Here is a 21,097-nt window from a genome sequence, read left to right on the forward strand (position 1 = left end):
ATGGGGAAGTCGATGGGGAAGTCGATGGGGAAGTCGATGGGGAAGTCCCCGATTCCTCACAAATTTCGTGTAATTCCACCCTAGTACATAATTATGACTTATTCAAGCTAATTGACTTATTCAAGCTATTCGACTTAAACAGATAGAAGGTAATTGCTGTCCCATCAGGATCACTATGATTGGATGAGTCATCTCAAGTCAAAAATGAGCCGAAGAAACGCAAGACTTGTAGAAAATGACACAAACATCTTATGAATCAGTTCAATCTCTGCAATTTTATCTATAAATTTGGCAATTTCGTTCTCCCAATTTTGGCTAGATATGGCTAAATATTTCTCACTCATTCAATCGTTAACTCGCTCCTCTTCTTCAACTGTTGTTCAAGGTGCAGACTCTCGGCTGCTGTGTTTGTGTTGCTTTTGGTGATTCTCGTGCTGTTGTGTCGATACGTTTGCTGTCTGTTGATGCTTTGCGGCTGATGCTGTTGAAAGGTGAATAATTGGGCGTGAAGATGAAACACAATGGGTGAAATTCTCTCTCATTCACAAGCTAATTTTACACCGTTTCCATAGTCCGTTTTCATTGAGTTTTGCCTCTAATTTCTGTTGCTTGTTCACTCGAAAATTGCTCTATCGCAGTGGCGCGCGCGCATTTGCTTTGGTTGCTGTCGTTGCCGCCACCATTATCATTGTTGAAAGAATTATGATCCGAAAGTATTTGGGCAAATGTATGTGTAAAACGGAACTAAACTCGGCGCACAGTTATTAAAATTGATATTTCTGGATGAACAAAAGAAAACATATGCCAAACAACGGCAGACAAATCGTGTAAATTTCATTTGGCCCAAGCAAAAACCAAATCGTTTGGATTTTCGTTCATCTGACGAGAGATGAAAAACAATCTCTTCAAAGAAAGATCTCTTTTCTCGAAAGAAAGAAAAATCTCTTTGAATGAAAAGTCTTGCAGAAAATCCCATTGAATAGCCAAAGCAAATGAAAAATTTAATTCTCATTTCAATCCATTCAGCGTTGAATTGAAGAAAGAAAAAAAAAGAAGAAAAATACGTTTTGCATGGTCAATTCGAGGTATGAAAACGCTACGCATTTTTCGATTCAATCTTAAAAATAAAAATGTTCAATCGAAAAATTGTTCCAATCAAAAGCGAAGAGCGCAGAAGAAAAAAACACACGCAGATTGCTCGAATTGATATTTATGAAATAGCAGCAGGCGTGCTGCTGATACGTGATGCAAAAGTGACCATTACGAATTTTTGTCGAAAGCACACACGCATCGGCATGTATGATGTGCGAAAAGAACACGATGATTTGTGAAAATCAATTGAAAATTCGTAGGATTGGAACATTTTATCGAATACTCTGCGCTCCGTTACAAATTGCGTATATTTCATTTGCGAAATAACAAAGGCATAATGAAAAAATCAGCAACAGCAGCAATAGAAACAGCAGAAATAAAATCAGTGTGTAACTTTTTCCATACGCGTGATCGTGTTCTTATTATGGATTTTTTTTCCAGCGCGCGAGCGCATAAATGAGCTGCGAGATGGGTGTGTGTGTGTGTGTGTGTGTGTGTGTTTGAAACGATGATCAAGCAGCATTAGCAAACAGCAATAACGAGAAATAGCGAGAAGCAAAAGCAAAATCCAGCACAGAGGCATCAGCATTCAGCATCATATCACGGCTGCAGATCTATTTAGCACAAAGTCTTCTTCTTTTCCGAACCGCAGCACAGCAGCAGATACACACATTTTTCATCTCCTTTGCGCTGGCTGTTATAAACAATAGAGCACACCGGAGATAGATAGAGAGAGAGAGAGAGAGAGAGAGAGAAACAAACGAATGAGCGAATGAATGGATAAATCAAAATAAAACGCACGATGCGCGAAGTAAAACAACAACAATAACAATGACGACAGCAGCAGCAAATGAAGAAGCGCACACACAAGAACAAGCGAGCGAGCGAGAGAGTATCGGAACAGATATCGAAAACAGAAAATAGTCGAGATACTTTCACGGAGGCCGTCGTTTGTGAGCGTACTCGCGCTCGCGCTCATAAGAACGAAATGGGATCTATCTTGGCGCGGATAGAGCGCAAGAGATGCAAACATAAACACAAACTAAAGGTCCGGCTGCGATTTCAATGCAAGTCACTCAAGCACGCCGAAAAATTCGACGAAATGAAAACGGCGCGCGAGAAAGATGAGAGGAGAGCGAGGTAAATAATTTGCGCATGATCAACCAACAACACAACACTTTTGTGGGTTTTGGGCTACAAGAGAGCGAAAGACAATGAGATGGACCGATGAACGACAAACGACAAAGACAGACGAATTGAACACACAAAACACACCAAGGGAGTCAATAGAAATGACGACGAGATCATTCGACACGAATCGAAACAATTTCTAAATGCAATGTGAAATGATGCGACCGTAGTTTCGAATACGAAATCAATGCATCCAAAGCCAAAATGAATTGCTTCCGGACAAAGCATATAATGGGCAGCAGTAGCACGTTTTTTTGTTGCTGTTTTTGTTGTTACCCACCAAACAAAACAAAAAAACAGAGAAAAACGACACCGAATATTAATCCCAATTGGATGGGATCGCATAATGACCTTCTGTCGATCGCAATCAAAACATACACACAACAAACTCACTCACTCGACTGTCGCTATTGCCGCAGCAGATAGAATCCAACATAGAGCATACACACACACACACAATGATTGGCATTCGTTGTTCTGGTATGTTTTATGCATTCCAATTTATTAGCACACTGTGTGGTGATGCACAAAACAGAACAGCAGCAGCATCGTTCGGTGAGCCGTAATTGGATCAATGAATATGTTCTTTTGTTCTCGGCCCCTCACGCAAAACAAGCGACCGATGATGCTCTCTCTGCGGACGATTTAACTCAATCTCTCCACCGACCAACAACAACAGCAACACCACATTTTTCTACATATATGAAATTCTTTCTCTCTTCAATCGTTGCTATTGTTGAACATTGTTTTTTTTTTCTTCAAAAACCATCATCCGGCTGATTCGGCCATACACCAATTCAATTATAAAATTAAGATTTTGGTTCCACGCATTAGAGACAAATAAATTTGGTTATCAATTTTCTTTACTCCAGTTTATCGCCGTTTCACAACAACTGATTTGAGTGTGTGTGTGTGTAAATTCTGTTGTTGTTTTCTTCTTCTAATTAACCGTATTCATCAACCGTTTGCACGAATTATATGGGATATACATGTGGACACACAGTGGACATGCGAGTTTTTTGCACGGCAAACGTGTGCACGCGCACCACTTAGAATGTTTCAACACTTTGTTTGATAACGGGATGAACTATTTTGTTTGCATAGCTTTAATAATAATGGAAAAAGAATAATAACACTAACAATAACACACACGAACGAACGAACGCACGCACTAAAGCTAGAAGAACTGGTTCGAAGAAACCGGCAACAGTAGCGCGCGATAGACTCTCTTTTGGAGTTTTTGCTGTGACGATACGAATGCGCGACCATACACCATCGAATCCAGTGTACAACTGACGGAATCGAGTATGATGAGTCGGCGCACAACTCACGGTGCCGCGTACAAACAGCCTGTTTAATTCGTTCGTTCGTTTGGTTCGCATAACGGTTGAATTGCTTGGCGTGGCTGTGTGTTTGCTCAACAGCGTTGCATTTGAAACAAGTAACAAAACAGCAGCAGCAACAGACAGAAAGAAGAACAGTGAAGAATATATGAAAAAAAAAATAAATTATATATGTATGATGGCTCTCTGCTTGCATCATAAACTGCAAGTGCAGAAGATCGTAAACGAGAGCAGGTGTGAGAGCAAAACTGAATACGGCCGACAGCGCGCACACTGCTCGGAAGTTGTGGTGTACATCATCTCACTTGGGTTATTTATGCTTGCAGTTTTTCCCGTTGATACGGGGCCCTCAACTTGTCATTTCTTCTTTTTCCGTCTCGAACTAATCGCTTGATTCATTTTAATGACCATGCCTCAATACCAACTTACAACACTCTTTTCTTTTTTAACTTAATTTAAACACTAGTCGTGCTCAAACACTTTTCGATTGCCCAAAATTGTACGTCATGTATGGCATTACTGCAGCATAGCCAATTTTCTCTTAATTGGCATTAATTTTTTTTTTCTTTCTCTCTCTTTTTGAACATTTCACTCTAGCTGGCCGAGCTCATATTTAACTAGATGATTGCAATGGACACAACTACTGTGTATGGACATTGGACAGACACACTTGCATCGCGCACTTCCAAATAAATTGCCGCTTTTATTAGACGATTGGGTCATGCATGTCACTCATGTGCGCTCATACACACAAATCATGTGCAGCACATCACTTGATGCGGCTCAATTCGTCTATCTCTGTGAATCTCTCTCTCTCTCTCTCTCTCTCTCTCTGTCTCTGTCTCTGTCTCTTTCTGTCTCTTTTTGGCTCTTTTCCTCTTTTTCTTCCGCTTTCGACCTCTCTTTAACTCTTCCCATATCCCATTCTGTCTCTTTTCATCTTATTCCCTCGCTCACTGTCTCTCTCTTTATCTATCTCTCTTTCTCTCTCTCTCTCTCTCTCTCTCTCTCTCTCTCTCTCTATGTGAGTCTGTCTTTCTCTGTCTTTCACTCACATCATGTTTACTGCCGTAAATCAATCAAATGTGCTGCGCTGCCCTTATCCAATCATTTTTACATCAAATTTACAACGACTCCACATTTACGATCGATTTAATTAAAGTAAGGCTGATATATTTTTCATTGACTCTTGACGATACATTTTATAGGTTCGTGTACTCGGCTTATTTTACAAAATACTATGTTTGACTGTCTCGTTTTATTACTTCAAACAAAGTGTCCGCGACTTCTGTTTTTCTCTGATGTGTTTGAAATTTCAACTTTGAATCATTCTTCGGACCACACTTGGTGCGTTTCAATCCGACCTATGCACCGCGCTATGATTTAAATAATTGATGGATTTGAAATCATTTTGATGAATCCAACACAAATAGCATAATTTTTTTTTACATGGATAGGTAATAGGGCATTCGGCATTTAAATAACCATTTGATAGCATTTCCCAAAACATAGGCTTTGATTACACATCCCCACATCCCGTGTATTTGAAATTGAAATGCAGCTTAGTTTGCACAATCAATTGAAATCTAAAATGTTCAATTCCATGAACTCACCGTAGCAATGATTCGTAATAAAGTGATTTAATATCAGTAGCCGCACGGCCAGATGGTGCGATCATTGCGAGGTGTTTTCAATTATTGACGCATTTTATTGCATAGCCAACGGCTAAATTCAATATGTCTCTCATTTAGAGTTTTAGATTGCCTCTCGTTCGATGTTTTTTTTTTTTGAAACGGCAAAATGTTTCAAACATTAACTTTTACTTCGAATGCATCAGCCACATATATACAGCAATTATGCCAAAGGTGGACCATAACAGTAATTTTATCCAATTAGTCTAACTCAAACTAATGACATAAAGAGTGTTTTGATGAAGAAATAAGGTAAATCTTTAATTGATAACATTTTATGTGGAAAAATGTGTTTTCGAATAATTTCAATCGCACATGCTAAAAAATGATTTCGATTACGAATGCTTTTGATGGAATTTAATGCGGATTATTCAATCTAATCTAGATTGTAATTAAAATGTTCGGGTTTTTTGAAAGAAAAAAAATATTTTCACAAAGAATGTGACGGTGACGAAACGTGGAAGAATGCATTTCAGATGAAAAGTCTTAAGATTTAATTTATTAACCCATTATTTGCCAAGGTGCCAACGGTATACTGGGAATTTCATGAAATTTTGCAGAGATGTTATTGAGTTTCAGCCGACTTTCAGCTTTCAGCCTAGGATGATTTTTCAAAGTTTTTCCTTGCAAACCCGTGTGGAAATCTTCTGACTGACTAAGTCACAACTGAAACTGGCTAAGTTGATTGAAATCAAGTATTTTGTATGGACATAATAACGTTTAGTCATTCTTTCAGTCTATTACTAAGTATCTAGTAAGTCTGGGACATTTTAACTGACTAAACGTGATTATCTCCATACAAAATACTTGATTTCAATTAACTTAGCCAGTTTTAGTTGTGTACCATCACATAAAACCAAGTGACTGTTAATCATTTTATCTTTACACCGACCATTCCATACGAAATTAGGCACTTTCTGCATCGAGGTCTTCAGAATTGGGTGAAAATTTGCACGGAAGTTGGGTTTGGGCAGACCATGGGGGAAAAATTGGCTGTCTGAGTTTTTTGCCCAACTCCCGTGCAAAGTTTCAGTCGATTCTGTAGACCTCGATGCAGAAAGTGTCTGATTTTGTATGGAATGGTCGATACGGGAATGGTTGAAAAGTTACATCCAAAAATTCACAAGAAGACCCAGGAAAAATCGCGAAATTTCTACTCGAAAAATGGAATGGGTTTAAACCATGTTGATTTGCAGATTCGTATTTTTTATTAAAGAGACATATTCTTATATAAAAATTAATGATCAATGCTTTTTTCAATATATTTAGATAAGTGTAATGACCCAAGAGAAACGGCCAATATGTTTAAATGCTTTCTATCCGCCGAAAATACACTACAATATATATTCACGCTTATTGGACACCGAATTGAATATATATTCTAGTGTATATTCGGTGTATTCTTCAGCGTGAAACATATTGGCCGTTTCTCTTGGGTATAGATAGCTTAAAAAATAGCAATCGATGTGATAAAAAGTGTTGATAAAATTCATCGAATATGGATGGTTAGGTTCTATGCGATCGCATAGATCACTGAAACTGTGACACGGTTAGAAGAACGAATGTGAATTTCAGCTGGTGCATTTTGTACACAACAGATACAGTTACTATTGATAGCAAAACAGTTACGGATTTTTGGCATCGGTCATTTTTCTCTTTTTTTCTCCATTTTTTATCCATAGACACCCTTTCACATAAAAGCTAGTCATAAATTCATTTATCTACCTCTCAACATTTGTTTTTTTCGGGAAGTCTTTCACGACAGTTGTGAAAGCAGCGAAAAAAGCGTCCCAATCGATAATTTAAATGAAATGTGAGTGAATTGTGAATAAATTTCTCGTCTAGCTGCACATAGTGAGTTTAATCAAGATTTGCAGCATGTTGAAGACGAATCCCGGAAATGTGTGCCATTGAAGAGTTTACAAGGTGTTTTATGGGTCATGAATTAGTATCATTGCATAGATTGAAATCAATCATCGAAAACAAATAAATCAACATTTTCGAATACAAATAAATCAACATTTACCGAAAAAGAGGCGAGAGATTTAAATCAAATGAAGTATCAAGCCAAAAAACAACAACAACAAACATTTGTGAACGACTGTGAAATTCATTTTTTCCGCATATAGTTCAAACTTCTTCAACGAATTTTCTGTACCATTCCAGTTGATTGCTCAACACAGCAAAAAAGAAATATGTTCAAGCGTAAACCGAATTATAAATATATTTCATAAATGTGAATCGTAATCGGATTGGTTCGATTCTTGAAAGGCCCATTATTAAATCGTTTGATTCAATATGTTCGAATAACTCGATAACGTTTCGAAATGCGTGCGTCGCATCAATGAAAATGACATGTTGTTTCTGACAAAAACAAAATACGTTTGCAGCATCGGAAATCGCCGTTTCACGTCACTGCATTTTTTTCCACACTGAAATTATTCGTTTCATGACTTTGCTCATTTTGAACTGTGTGCTACAGTTCGAGCGAGCTCGTTTGCGTTCCGTTTGTTTTGAACTGTGTAATCGTTTTGAATTTGACGGGAGTGGAGATTGAATGTGTGGTTTTGAACCGTGGCATAGCGCGATGTAGAAATGGATGGGTTTTTTTTTCTCTCTAAATTTCACCCGGTAATACAGTAATTTGCGTCAGTAGGTGTGGAATGATCGAAAATGCGCGATGCGTTAAGAGCATCGGGCGAATGGACCGGTATTCGATAGAGAAGAAGAAACACACATGTTTTGAGTGAAAAAAAAACACTCTTCATCGGTTTCTTCCTATTTCCGCATTTCTCTGTGTCTTCTGTGCTTATGACACTACTTTATTTATCGATTTGATAAGGCAACTGCCAACAAATTCAATAAAATATCGAAGCAAATGACGGAAGCCACTAAATTTTATTTCGCGCGAAATGATTATATTCAATTTGCACCATTTTCCATTAAATTCAATGAGTTTGCAGACACCATTGATTTTTCTTTACCATTTTTTAAAAGTTTTTTTTGTTACTCACTTTTTTCTTCAGTGTTTTTGGTTGCATTTTGTATAAAATCTATGCAAAAATTATGAAAATTCCAGAAATTCGTGCAGCGGCCCAAAGTAAATTCTGAAAATTGTACAGAGAAGAAATGAGAATCTCATATAATTTGAAAAACGGAGGAAATTTCCTTTTCTTCGGCCTTCAGACTAATTAAGGTTGATCAATGACATTTTTCTCATCAGTAAAGTTCACTTCAGGCTCATCTCCACTATGATTTTGTCTCAATCAGTTTCATCGTTTATTTATGTTCTTATTTGCAGAAGATGAAATATTCTTGTTTATGGAAGTTCTCCATGATTCATCTTCATCTGCGCTATTTCATCATTTCATTTCATTCATAAAAAAAAAACTTTTCTACTCTAATCGATATTTTGATGACAAAACTTCGGTAGATTTCTTTTATTACGTATTACACATGTTCGATATTATCCCTAGTTTAATTTAACAAGCAAACAATCAATAAAAAACCGAAAACCAAACAACAAGCAACGCAATGATTCATCCTAACCAATTAAATTCAATGGTAAATGAATAGTTCAAAAATTTAGTTCAATAAATTCATAAATTTAGTTCAAATAGTTCATAAATAAATAAAAGTTCATATAATGAAAAGATACAATGCGTTGGAGACAAGTCCATAGTCTATGGACCATAGACAGTATGGCTCGTAGGCTCTTTTCAACTCGAACGAAGCTCTTCATCTACATTGAATCAAATCAAGGCATCGGCCGAAGTATTTTCTTTGTTTGAATCAATTTCTTTTTTATTTTCCAAATCTTCATAAAAAAAGGCAAAAAATCTCTGTGGAATTCATGCGTTACGATTACTAATCTAAATAAAATGTCTTACATACGTAAGGTGAACTTGTCTACACGATTCATTTCAGTTCTACACTTTCAAACATAGCAAATTTTTCACCGTATTCTTTGCGTACAGCGTACAGGGTATCACGCACCTATCCTAACACCCTAGAATAACGCCAGATTTTGCGTTTTTCATAGTTCGATAATCGAAAACTGATTTTCATTGGGTCAAAAAATCTGGAGCGATCCCAATACATTTCTTACACGGCATGGTCGTGTGGAAAAGTAGAATATTCGAGAACCCAAATATTCAATATATAAAAACTGCATTAGCGCTTTCATGACGTGCGCCAAGGGGTTTTCGATAATGTTTCTTACTCGACTCGAAGACATCTTTTCCTACAAAAAACGGTGAGTATTTTTCATTTATTTCTCCGTTAAATGAATTTCACATTCAAGTGAGTTTTAATTTTGCACCCATAAAACGCCGTTATTTCAGGTGTTTATGTGGCTTAAATACAATTTAGCGTCGTTTTTTTCTCGGCGGTAAAAATTCCAAAAACGTATTCACCTCGTTTCCGATTACAATTAAGCGGGTGCCAGAAATAGTTTTTATTTCTCCATCTTTTTTTCTATATTCGCCAATTAAGTGACGCCAATTTATTGACGACGGAATAAAAATAGCGAGACTAAAAATGTTCCGTAAATGAAACGAGTCTAATACTTGCTTGAGATTGTTGAGAAGCGCGAGCAAAAGGAAACCTGTCACAACTGCCAAATAAATAAAAATCGATTGGCAAATTGAAATGAAAGTTGCGAATTAGTTTTGTGTGTTTGTTGTCCGGAGTCTGTCTATTTCTGGCCATCTATGCTGCTGCCTCCATCGCCGTCGTCATCGTCGTCAACATCAACGAAGCAAAGTCTATGACTTCCGATTATCGAACGATGTTATCATCGCGCTCGCGTTTGCAAGATCAGCAATCATAGGTAAGCGCCAAAGTCAAAAGCATATATTATTTAATCGTTTTGCAATCATCGAATGGGTGGATCGAACGAGCGACTTGATTATTATATTAGCCGTTAAACGGGAAATCAGAAGATGTTTGTGTGTAAAAGACAAGCATGGCATTGATGAGTCGGCTGCATGCGTACGTGCGCAATGTGCATTGCGCATACATGTGTATGTGACACAGCTCGAACAGAGCTTGGCTATCCATTATCACCATATTTAACGATCAATAAACATTCAATGCACACAGTAATGCTAGTTCAAAGCCAGAATGGTGAAGTGAAGACAATTTTCTATTTCACATTTAATGTTGGCTTATGATTTTACCACATCGCATTAATCACCATTGTAGAACTAGTTCCGCGAAGCAAACACATACGACTTTGTTGTTATTTATTCGCTGTTGTTTTTGTTTTTGCTTTTGAAGAGAAACAAAACGGCATTGACTGATACGCGCGCACCACAACACCGGCTATCATGCGCACCAGCTCGTACACGGTGTTCAACAAATTGCATTCAATGTTGCAAACTTATTTCGCATGTCGCATTTGATTTTAACACACTTTTTGCCCTCCCCACGCTTATTTACTCACTCGCGAAAATACGTACGGTTTTTCTTTTTTCTTGCACATCTTCTACGCAGATCATGTTCATTTTAGCGCAATATTTTTCTTTCCTCACTTAACGCACTCACTTAATTGGGATAAAATTTCTTTAATCGACAGCAAATGGTAATATCGTTGACGAAGTCAACAATTTCGAATATTTTGTTTTGGTCTTTAACTCGTTCAAACCTATCGCAAATTGATTTTACTTTCAAATTACGCTCGAGACACGATTCAAAGCACGATGCGATAAAAAAAAAATCAAACAAACATCAACGATTGGCCTAATTCACTAAATTACAACAAATACACGCAGACTTTTTTCTTGCCCCTTTTTGTTTTGTTGACCATTTTTTCCTCATTCAAATACAATTCAAACTTCTACACATACTCAACCGGTAGAAAAATGAATTATTTTCAGTTTTTTTTCCTCTCATTCAATTGTCACCCCTTTGAAATGAAAATAAATTGCAATTGAATGTAATAAATCAAGAAGAAGTACTTCAGAAAATCAATCTTTGACAGAACTTAACTGTGAGTGGAGTTTCTAGGTTGTTTGAAGTTTACTGTCAACTCCATGGTCATTTGGTTTGAAGAATAATTCAGATCAAAAATGCCGAAATTTTGATCAAAGAAAACCATATTCTAGGAAGTCTTTCGCCCCTAGATGGATATTCAATATCTTACCCCAATTTTGTGTCGCCATTTCGCTTTTTTCCTTCTCTGAGGAAATCTGTCCCTCTCCATCTCTATCTCCCCTTCTCTATCCTCTTCTCTCTCTCTCTCTCTCTCTCTTTTTCCCTCATTCTCCCTTTGTCTCTCTCACCTCTAAATCCGTTCTGTATCTCCGTCAAATTCAGTCTCACTGTTCATTTCTTACCTCAAATATTCCAACATTGGTCCTCTTTTTACCGTGGATGGTTTCAAGTCGGTTGATTTCGATGGAAATCATTTTCCGATTCGCTTAGTATATAATAAAAAACTCACATCGAGACCCAACACGAACACAAACTTTATTTGACGGATGATTAATTAATGTGAACAATAATTTCGGACAATTTGACAATTTATTTTTTATTGTAAAGCTAAATGTGTTTCTTTGTTGCCAAAGATGACAGAATCGATTGGTAAATAATCATTTTGGTTGTTGGTTCTCTTTGTCTACTTACAACAATCGAATGGATTTTCGAATCAATCAAAATTCAAATTTATGTTTTTTTTTCTTCGTTTTTAGTGTGTTGTTATGCAAATTGGAATCCCTAGTTATGAATTTCAATTACTATTATATGTGAATTTGCTTCGGATTCAAAAACGCAATGCACAGTCGATAGAACAATGAATACAAAAGAAAAAAATATAAACAACTCATTTTCTGGGTGCGTGATCTATTTCGATATGGAACAAACACTTTCTACTCATTTATCAAGAGTTTATGAACTTTGCCACTTTGAATGGAAAACGACATTCGGTTTCCCGCCAAAGTCAAGCAGAATTGATGACCTCACACAACATGAGCAAAATCGATACTTGCTATTGGTTATACGTGAAATTACAGGAGAAAGCATGAAAGGAAGGAACGATTTGGAAGGGGAATGCGCTTTTGACCGAATTAACTTTTAGTTTTGAAGGAGAATTTAATAAAGGATGGTAAATTAATCGAAAATGAAGTCAGAAATTAGAAAATTTGTAAACTTCAAAATCGAGTCGAAAATGAATCGAACAACAAATCGAAATTATAAAAAGAATTATGAACAAAATCAGAAAACTCGTCTGGAATCGACCAATTTTTGCAAAAAAAAAAGTCACTTCCTCAGATTGAGTGGTGTTGAAATAGAAAGATCATTGGGCCCCTCACAGAACAGTCTGGTCGTTTTTCTTCAAGAATATGGCATCGAGTTTATTGCGACCAATCGTCAAAAAAACTGAGCAAATGGTGACAATTTCCGCGGTAGCATCAAAAATTGTAACTGTCACTTTCGCTAGATTGTGTTCAGTTGTGACAAGCTGGTGCAAGTTGACGAGCGCGCGCGTTCGTCATGCCCTCAAAAGTTGCGGATGTAAAAGCCGTATAATTGGCTTGTGAATAAAATGGATGAAAAATTCAAAGCCGTCTACAAAATTATGATCATTTTGCTATTTTCACGTTATTCAGATGCGTGTGATGTACGGTGTTTGGTTCAATGTTGTGATTTGGGCAATGTTTATCTGTGTATAACATGCATGCGGCAGAGAAGCAATCCCAAAGTCGAATTTGTCCGAAATGCGATTCGCCGCGAAAAATGGAGCGCGTGACGAAGAGACATAAAAAAAGGGAATTTGCTTCTGAACAATGGATGCGATTGAACTGAGAGGAGACGAAAGACAGAGAACAAGCAGCCATTAACGATGGCGAATCATGTAAACAAAAAGCGAAAATGATAAAATTTGGCTGTTGCGTTCGTTAATCGATCTTAAAAATCTTATTCCGTTGGAAACAAATAAGTTTTCAAAGAACGTTTGCACTACACTCTTTCAACAACAACAACATCAACAGCTCCAAACAACAACAGAAAAATTAACCTAATTCAACGTGAATCATATAGCCGAGACGCCAGTAAATAATGTCTTTCAACAGACGAAAGTCATTAATACCGCATTTCAATGAAAATTGTTTTAATGTTTTCGGAATTTCTTCGCGTTTTTTTTTCTCTCCCAATCTCTCGCTCTCTTCATCTTGGTTCAATGTTTGTGCTCCATTGTCTTTCTGCACACATGATCCCACAGTGGAAGAAAAAAAAGTAACAGAATAACAAGTATTTTAAATGTGAACATCAAACGCTCTGTTTCTCATTTCATTCTTCATCTCACATCGTTTGAACTTGCTCAGAAGAAGAAGAAAAACAGGTGAGTCATTGTGCGTGCGTGGTAAAGTCGAAAACAAAAAATAAAACAGTACAACATCTAAATTATCTGGTCAAATTTGGATTTGTTCATCTGATCACTATGCCATTGTGTATTATGAAATATTTTTTATGACCAAGCGCATTCACTTGCAAACCGACAAACTGATCACAAACATAAACAATCATGTATGGCCCCGTTTCACACGATCCTATCAGTTTTTCGAACACTTTATTGCCGAAAGCGCGATCTCGAATTAATTTTCACATTTAATGAATCGAGCTGCCACACACCAATCACGACATATCTAACTCCTTCACCCAGATCGAAATCAGACACTCTTTTTTTGCGCTTCTTTTTCAAGCGTGTGTGCGTAATTAAATATGCAAATTAACAACATTTTGAACCACTTTCTCAATTAATTACTTCACTTTTGCAACGGATACATACCAAAAATGTGTGGCGTAAGATGGAGTTTTTTTTCGGTTTCTTCTCTTTTCGGTCTTTTAAATACAATTTTATTCGATTTGAAGTAAGATTTAGTTGAATTTTTGGCATTTTTCAAGAAAGATTACCGGCTTCTGATCAAAGGTCGACCAAATTTTTTCAAGTAAACCTCTTTTTTCCCAAAATCCAAGTAAACACCAATTGAATTAAGAAAGCACCAGAGAAAACATCAAATTTGAAGAAGAAAAAAATTAAAATTTGAAAGAATTTTCGGAACAGGAAAAACAAAAAGGAGGAACAAAAAATTGAATTCAATAAATCAACAAAATTTTGAACAGAAAAATAACCTTAACAAAAATCGAAACAAAGTTTAAACAGAATAAATCAAATAACTACCATGTTCACTTCAAATCTGAGTTCAAAACGATGATGCAATAATGATTTTTCGAAGAGTGAAACACAATTCTTCATATCGGATGCATTTAAGTCGAACTTAGTTTCGACCTTTCTCGACCTTTCCACATACCGAACTGAGTATTTCCAAATACCGATCGAGTGTTAGTTTGAATACAACTTTGGTCTCTTTCATGCCTCACCCCTTATTTTAATTGTTTTATCCTCTTTTGAATTCTCAATAGCTTAAAATGGTCGAAAATCAAAATTACTTGCCAAAAAAACCCACAAGATCGAATTTTTGAAATTTTTAAACCAAAACCATTTAACAATTTTTGATGCAATTAATTTTAATCGAAAATTTTTGTTCATTCAATGATATTTCCAATCAACGATGCTTAAGTTTTTATTTTAAAGCAAAACGTAACCGAATCCCATTCAACTCTACGTTCAAATGATTTGTCAATTCTAATGGAATTTAAATCCAAATTAAATTTAAGTCAAATTCAATTCAAATGCAAGCAAAATCAAATACAATTAAACTTCAAACTGAAATCGAATCCAAATCAAACTCGAATTCAAATCCCAAATCAATACCGGATTGAAATCTAGCAGCTGCTTGTCTGGTTCATCAAAAGTGCGTTTGTTAAATTATGTTATTGGTTTACAGCGAACCCGTGTAAAATAGTGTCGAAATGGGTATATTCGGTAGATAAGGCAAATATGGTCGTCGTTCATTTCATCTGATATCACGACGAATGGATGTGATCCGAAAATGTCAGTGAGTGAACTGACCTGACCACATGATATTATACAGCTAAGAGTGGCCACTTAAAAGTTGTCCAATGAACTATGCAAATGAGCTGGAAAATCAATTCCGATTGAATTAGTAACCGTTTTTGTTTTGTTTTTGGGAGAAATGTCATAATTATAGAACGGTTTTGGAATATTTAGGCTTGTTAAATGGATCATTTATGTATTGACACAAGCATGTATGCTTGTCACGAGTGTGTCATTTGAATATGTAGGTTCAAACATGTTACCTGCCTGTGCCTATATCCAAATATGCATATCTAAAACAAAGCCATTTTCACACACAGTTTTCGGAATGTTAGGATGTCAATCGGCCGTGCTCGTGCATAACATTTCAATACAAATGTGGCTGACGAAAACAAAACGTGTATCGATTTGATCGACCACACTGAAGATGAGTTTTTTTTTCTCGAATTTTTCTTTAATGAGCTTGATTTTTTTTTGCACAGTGATTCTATCGTTCAGGGTGTGTTTTGCGTTTAGAACTTTAACTATCTCCGTCAAAATGATTGCAAAAATTAAGCTACTAACACTAACTAATTACTTGTTTGCCAAGTGTCTGGACGTGATTTGGAATGCCTTAAATTGAATATCATGGTGGACGAGCTCATTTTGAATCAGTCGTGCAGTTTCAAAGTTGTAATGGTCCATTTGTAAGTTTTAATTTGAATTCTACGCTTGTTTTGCTATTTTTTTTGGTCTTTTTACCCAAGGGCTCTTCATCTTTCACAGTGTGGTATTTTTTTACTTGGTTGCCTTGTGACTCACAAGTTGTGAGTCGAAGTGCTTCATTTGTTTTTCGAAGTGATTTTTCCTAGTTTTTCCCAATGAACTCGTTTCTTTTTTCATTTTTTCCCTTTCCAAATGGCTATTTTTCACTTTATCCCCTTCAAATTGACACATTTCTGGTTCTTCGTTCATAAATTCCGTGCTAAATGGTGCAAGCCGTTGCTGCTGAAACGAAAAAAAAGTTGTCATTCGAATCGTGTGCGAACTTTGGAATGAATTCATTTTCGTTGGAATGTGAAAAGTTATTTTTCCGTATAAACCTGAGTGTGCTTCCTTGTGTGGCAGGCAAATGAGAATCAAAATAAAAGGAATGTGAAGATGTTCATTGTGGTGATGATGTCCAAAAATCGTGTGTGTGTGTGTGTGTGTGTGTGCGTATGTGATGGAGAGGTGTTTTATCGAATTGGCTGTCGTTTTTTCGAATTTAGTAGTGGCGACATTTCCAGTGTCGACGATAGCAAATGTAGCAAAATCGAATCTCTGGTACGCAGACCAAACCGCATGGATCACAGTATGACCGATATTTGCATGTACGCAAACTGCAGTGTGAATGTAGGCTGGTGCATGGCGAGCACGAATAGCACGATGTATATGGATAGGAACAGCACAAATCGGAACACATTTTTATTTGCTTTTACTCTTTTTGTTTGCACTTCTATTTCAAAAGACTGATTAAAAAAACGAACGAAAATTTCATTAAGACGATGATTAAATGACAATTGAGCAACACTTACAGCGAAAAAAGTTACAACAATTCACCAGCCAAGCAACAACAACCAAAAGAGACGTTGACTGTACAAGGGAAAACGACGCAAACTTCACAGGAAAAAAACGACCAAAACGAGTCCTTGGTTCTGACAAAAAAACAAATCCCAACGAGATAGGACAACTGAAGCGCAAATTGGAGTCTTGCAAGAGTGATGAAGTCACAATAAATTTTTACTTGCGTACCCATTCGGATTTGACGGTAGTCGTGCGAGCTTACTAAACCAGCCCGAAAGCGTTGCCATCGAAACACGGTCACATTGATATAACATTCAGTGAACTTGATCTATATTTAGTCAAAACAAATGCGCTCTCGCTTTTTTATGCATTCTAAACACGAAGAAGTATTCTTTTTTTTCGTAACTAAATTTCTTTTGCCAATAAAAAAAATTGATATACGATATAATTGGCAAATTCAAAGTTAATAAATTCCATTCGATGACAACAAGTTATAGAAACATTGGATTTTTTCTTCTGTCGCAAATAATCAACAACAAAAAATATATCTAATTGCAAGCAAAATTAATTTTACATAAATTTGGAACAAACAATACACAATTTATCGACCCGGGATAGATGTTTGAGAAACGGTTTCGTGTACAATCAAATGTTGATTTTTTGCGCGACAGAAGCGCACAATGAGACAACCAACGTTCAACGAAAAACATATTGCAATTTACCATACCACAAAATAACCGCTCACTGACACACATTCAGCTCATACAAACGACACTTTGCCATTGTGTCGAGTCGCTAGTTTTGCATTCAATTTGCCATTATAATGGTTTTTCCGTTCCTTTCTTAATGGGTTTGGGGTTTTTTCACTGAAGAAAAAATTGCAAATTACTACTTTGACAACGAAACCGATTGAAAATACTCGCTGATACATAGAATTGTAATCAATTTGCGGTTGAGTCGAGTGGTTTGATCTTGGGATTGACATGATATTATTACCATTAATTTATACTATTGCTCTTCATTCAAATAGGACATCGGACGGTGACCAGTCTTACCTTATTTTTATTACGTGGTTAAAACAATTGCATTTTTTGTAGAATTCTATTTCGACCATTTAAAAATCAGCGAAAATGCAATTTTCTACATCAAAAATGTTTTCAAATGAAAATTCTGATCGAATTAGCTTCAAGAGTGTCTGCCTGTGTGGAAAACAAATGACTTCTTCAATAAATAGACAATAAAGAATGACAAACTGTAACTGAAATCAACAAATAAACGACTTTAGTTAACTGGGCAGATGATTTGTATGAAAAATTGTCGACTACAATAAAATTTTTGTCAGTCGCTTCATTTGGGATGTATTTGAATGCAGTCAACTTGTGATTGCAGTTAACTGGGGTCATTGTTTTTGTACTAGATAATCACTTTTGGTTAAAAATTGACTAGTTAGTCGACTATGTCCCGAGATAATCGATTGGTTGCTCAGTCAGAATATTTTTACACTGATGAAAAATGAAGTTGAAATGAGTTGCAAAAATGTGTCATGAAGATGAACCCATGAATGAAAGAATTGTCTGGTCCAAAATGAGTGTGAAAGAAATCTAGGGGGAAAGAACGACTTAACGTATTTGCCGTATTCATGGGCATTTGCACAGAGTTCGTCTGTATTATTGTTATTGTTTTCATGTTGCTTTGTCTCGTTCATAGTGAGCAGTGCCCACTGAGCACGAATAAGAATGGCAAATGTGCAAGTGCATACATCACCTAGCATTCGTTTGTCGTATTTGCACGTTTTGTAGGGCATCGAAAATATTTCCATGTTATCTTTGAATTTGTGTCGTTCTTTCTCCGTAGAAAAAAAGCCTCAAAAATTAAACTTCGACATTAATCTAACAGAAGTCTCCAAGTAAAACTCTCAAAAATGAATCCAAAAATTACCACAAAGAATGAGTTAAAAAATGTCCGTCGTTCGTTGTCATATTTATTATCCCATCATCACTCTCTTATTCGTAATAATCAGCACATTGTGACATCAATAAAAGTGAAACTTTTACACGCTCTTCATTAAGATGATAAATTTAATGGTGTAATCATTTGTTTCGTACAATTTTCGGGTTGAATAAGATTTTTCGACCAAAATAACTTCTCCAAAACTACGAAAATAATTTTTCAAGGCATTGAACTCCCGATGCAAAGCAACACTTATTCAATTAGTACGGCGTCGGTCTTTTAAGTTTTAATTATTGTGCTTTGTTTCATCTCTTCGCTTCGATGGAATATAACAATTCGTTACACATTTCATGGTGAATTCATTTATTTCATATTTCGTTTTCATTTCAATTTCCATTAACAGCGAATGAATGGGTTTTTATTTAAAAACTTTTGTTTTTCTTTTCGCTACGATCTTTCTGTTTGAAAAGTGTCATTTGATAAGTATTCCATATTTGGAATATCGTCGCCTGGAAACACTCATCAAGAGAACATGACATGAAGAGTCTATCCAAAACTTTTCCACGGCGACTCTATTTCAATTTGCAACAGCCAAACAGATGGTGTATAATAAACAACTATTTGCCGCCGACAGAGAAAATATTCTCACATTTGTTTTTGTCGAACAGCTGTCCAAACTTTTGTCTTTAGCCTAGTTTATTTCATGTGTCTTGTATTGAGTACGCGGAACTTGCCTCATATGACAAAAATGAAAACATGAATAACATCTTTGCCGCAGAAAAGAAAACCAATATACGAACAGTCTTTCAGATTACACATCCGATTCGGAGCTGCATTTCTGAATTCAATTTGGTGTTTTCTCTGCATTTTTTTTTTTCATATCTTAAAGTTTTTGTTCTGTTCTTGTTTTCTTTTCTATGATTTCCCATTTGAATGTGCTAAATGGAAGAGAAAATGAAAAAGTTTGAAAAAAATAAGCTGGAGCATTTGTTGACATTTTTGAATACATGATATCATCAAAGACTCAAATTTTCTTTGAAATGATAAAATCAAAGAAATTTTCATTTCATTATCAATTCCGACTCGGTTTATGTCCATTTAATGAACGATACGATTTAGATATTGTGATTTTCGTTTTTATTGCACATTTATTGTAATTTTGAATGAGAAGTTTCGTTTGAATTTTATACCAAATTAACATAAAACGAGCATAAAACACTAGCCACATGGGCATAACTAATGCAAAACATGGTCATTTATTCGCCGACAAAATTGAATATCTTCCCGTGTGCAAATATTGTAACTGACCAGTCAATTAACTAATTTCGGACAAAAATGACTTACTTTGATTGACATTAAAGTACAACGTGTAGTGTAAGTCTATCAAAGTTAACTGAAATCGTTTAAAGTTACAAGTCAAAATAAATTTCTTATTTTGGGACAAAGTGATTTTCTTCATACAAAACCATAAATTCAATCAACTACAGTCAACGGAATCTAAAGTCAGTCAGTCATTTTTTTTCACACGGGATTCATTAAGCTCTGATGAATGTTTGTTAAAGTCATCAAGTCATTAGGAAATTGACCTTTGTTACGTTTATCCACATTTTGGTAGTCTGTAGTGGACCGAAGATTCTACCAAATAATGGATGCGACCATAGCACTGACAAGTTGACATATAACCTAGCATATATAACATACTCGCTCGCACTAATGAGTGCTGCCACACCTACGAAAAGAGACTGCAGTTAGTGCGAATGGGACAATACTTGACAGTGATAAATTTGAGACATCATCTCAGCCGCACTTGGTTCACGACAATGCATTTCGTTCATTCAAGTAACTTCAATCAATTATTCAACTACATCATTCAAATTGGTATACCAACTCATGTATACATGCACGTGTAAAATAATTTTATTCATGTATAAAATCCCAAATAAAAGAAGGAGAAGTGAAATTATGATACTATAAATTACTCTTAAATGAACAAATAAAAAAAGCGAAAATTTTATCAGAAAACAATAGTAAAACTGTAAGTCATTCAATAACAATTCTCTTACCTGGTAGTCTGATTTCGATACTTCAAAGAACTCTATGATAAGTCATCATTGATGACGATGAGTTGATGATTCAAAGTTTGAAGATTTCAATTTCAAACTGCAAAGAGCTATGAACATCAGAAAGAACAAGACGAGCTTATCAGCTTCTAACAAGTCAGTTGGAATTATTTTTAAACAATGGAAAAACAATCTCATCAAGAAAATGGCATGTTTGAGATTCGAACCAGAGGATTTGCATTTTTATGAGGATTTTTCATGGAATTG

The 21,097-nt window shown here is 35.9% G+C and overlaps 2 protein-coding genes and 1 long non-coding RNA gene across 10 annotated transcripts in view; 1 reads left to right on the top strand and 2 right to left on the bottom strand.

Annotated features, from left to right (window-relative positions):
* LOC129574467 (myosin-IIIb-like) overlaps window positions 1-3,561 on the bottom strand; it is a 31,510-nt gene extending 27,949 nt beyond the window's left edge. For 3 of the 6 annotated variants that reach the window (XM_055456531.1, XM_055456529.1, XM_055456526.1), the window contains exon 1: window positions 3,233-3,555. The gene's annotated coding sequence lies outside the window, so the exon portion shown is untranslated. Of the gene's footprint in view, window positions 1-340; window positions 479-3,232 lie in introns of those variants that run through there. The other 3 variants (XM_055456530.1, XM_055456528.1, XM_055456527.1) reach the window with 3 other exon arrangements.
* LOC129574469 (glucose dehydrogenase [FAD, quinone]-like) overlaps window positions 1-21,097 on the top strand; it is an 81,686-nt gene that overhangs the window by 33,501 nt on the left and 27,088 nt on the right. The window lies entirely within an intron of this gene.
* Window positions 11,764-17,148, bottom strand: LOC129574473 (uncharacterized). 2 transcript variants are annotated; one of them, XR_008688685.1, is made up of 3 exons: window positions 16,832-17,148; window positions 16,358-16,765; window positions 11,764-16,259 (listed from the first exon to the last, which is right to left on the bottom strand). It is a non-coding gene; the product is annotated as an uncharacterized LOC129574473 (long non-coding RNA). The 2 variants fall into 2 exon arrangements; XR_008688686.1 differs by having other exon boundaries at window positions 11,764-16,262; window positions 16,832-17,030.

The sequence above is a fragment of the Sitodiplosis mosellana genome, unplaced genomic scaffold, assembly GCF_009176505.1.
Source record: "Sitodiplosis mosellana isolate CC-2019 unplaced genomic scaffold, AAFC_SMos_1.0 Smas_scaffold_6162, whole genome shotgun sequence".
NCBI classification, from domain to species: domain Eukaryota; kingdom Metazoa; phylum Arthropoda; class Insecta; order Diptera; family Cecidomyiidae; genus Sitodiplosis; species Sitodiplosis mosellana.